Here is a 2,458-nt window from a genome sequence, read left to right as displayed (position 1 = left end):
CCAAAATACTGAACTGTCTAAGATAGCCTTTCACTCTGTTCCTTAATCAGAGAACATATCCGCGATCCCGAATCGCTCTAAATGACTTCTGATAGACATCCGCGGTTTTGAATCGCTCTGGATGACTTCTGATAAACATCCGCGGTTTTGAATCGCTCTGGATAGCCTCTCACCTTCTCTCTAAATCAAGGAAATAAACAAAGCCCGCTTATCTCCAAATATCAGTCGTAGAACCATGACACATTCAAATTTATTCCTATCATTAAATCTAGCGAAACCTAAGAAATGAAACAAAACCGAATTTGTCAACTGACATAAGAAAATACATTTCTAAAATGATCTAAGTTGCGTAAACATGAGTTAAAGAGACTGGCTTCACTAAACTACTCGCATTTCCACTCTCTCTCACACTTGCATTTTAGCTTATAGATTACTTTGTACAAAACGATTATGCGCTCCGACTTTATATTAGTTTTAACACACTTGTCTGTTAGTAATTTGCTAAGATTTTGATTTGTTTTTTTTAAATAAATATAACTACATTATAATATGTAGAATCAAACTACAGAGTTATTCTTTTCTCCGTACAACTCACTCTCACTTCCTTGTTAAAATTGCTAGGTCCCGTCGGCGTACGCCGTTGACCTGTCGACGAATATAAACAAACTCTCTTGACTCTTTCACAACGGGACTTCCGTGTCCACTGTAAAGAAAAATATGGAAAACGACGCGTTTACTGTTGCGTTTTACCACAGCCCGACCGTATCCATAAGCCAGGACGTAACAATATACATATATATATATATATATATATATATATATATATATATATTGTGACGTGGCCGAGCGGTTGCAGCAGCAACCGCCCGCCTTAGTCACAAAGACTCATCTCCGGGATCCGAAATTGCACTCGGAAAACGTTGATCCTCCGGGGCATGCACGCGACTTAAAAGAAAAACCGATTTTAACTAATTTTATTTCCCCGTATAAAATAAAATCGCCGGCTATGCGAGCCTCACCGGCACCAACAAGGAGGCCGAGGAGTTAACCAGGAGAAAGAAGGCGCCGGGAAGCCAGGAGAGGCCGGAAAACAAGGGCGAAACAATTCCTGAAATACGATGCTGAGGGCAAAAGGCGCGTAAGAGAGACAAGGCGCGCCAAGGGCACTAAAATCCGTTGAGAAATGCTGGCGGAAAAACAAAACAGCCGGGACGGAACCGCGCAACCTGCAAGGTGAAGGCCGGACAACAAAAACAATAAGCAACGTCAACAACTTCGGCAGGTTTGAGTCGACCCTGAAAAGAGCCGTTGAAGATTTGACGGAAGCAACGGCGACGTATAGAAACACGTGGTCTCAACGCCTAATCAATTTGATAGGTCGAAGAGATCACCCCCGCTGAGGGGAGCCCCTCCGAAGGGAAACTGGCAAGGCGGTATAAAAGCGGCCGCAGCGCGGGCGTTAGCGAGAATCGAACGAATCTAGTCGAATCAGTTAGAATAGCGAAAAGGCGCGAGCGAGTAATCTGAGCGAGTAGCGAGTGCCCAGGCATCAATACGAAGGACGAGTGCCAGGACCGAGTGCGAGGTCGGAGCGTGAACGAGGAAGAGCGGCTAGCGAGAGGTCGTAAAGCGGACGATCGGCGAAGGAAGTGGACGGTCGCCGGAGGCGAGTTTCCGGAACTACTGGACCCTGTTCGTGAGATCGACACCGGTGAGGTACCGGCGCGAAACCGAAAATTATACTCAGTGTTGCGCCACTCGCGTTGTAACTTTTATTTGTACTGTCTCGAGGGCCCTGTGTCGCCCAAACTGTCGCGTAGGGGACAGGAGTGCTCCGTCCGAAAATATAATTTTAAATCGGGTTTTTCGGGTGGAGCGAGCAGTCGCAATCGAGCGACGAATAACTGTTATCGGCATACGTCGTCAAGGCGTGGATCACCCGCCATCTCAGCTATCGAAAAGTCACGCGCCCCGGAGGAAATAACTCTTGAGATTATCACGTGAAAAGTACGGGTGCTATCGTCACGCGTCACAGTTATTGGAGATCGCGAGAGGCGAATTCTCGGTATCGCGTACGAACCGCGTACACGTGCGCTAATCCAGAATAAATAAGAGCAAATTCAGCGGCCGGCTTTCTCTGAGCCGTGGGAGTGAGAGGCTACTCACAGGGAACGATTTCTATATCGCGACCGACGGGTGCTATCGATTCGAATCGAAGCGATCACAAAAAAGGCTGTCTGCATTTGTTAAAGAGCGGCCGCGTATTAGTTTAATTCAGAGATCGTAGAACCGGCGAAGTTCTGTAACGCTGGTTATCGTCGTTCAAAACAGGCAAACAGCTAATCAGACGCGAGTGTAAATCCGGTCAACGACCCGGCTCGCCGAGTCGCGTAAACACCGGCGCGGTGTCTAGCGCACGCGACTCCGGAATTTACACAAAAACAGCTGAAGCCTTCTC

The sequence above is a fragment of the Pseudomyrmex gracilis genome, unplaced genomic scaffold, assembly GCF_002006095.1.
Source record: "Pseudomyrmex gracilis isolate BER0280 unplaced genomic scaffold, ASM200609v1 scaffold_645, whole genome shotgun sequence".
NCBI lineage: Eukaryota > Metazoa > Arthropoda > Insecta > Hymenoptera > Formicidae > Pseudomyrmex > Pseudomyrmex gracilis.
The sequence above is the reverse complement of the archived record's forward strand: the minus strand, read 5'-3'. Positions refer to the sequence as shown.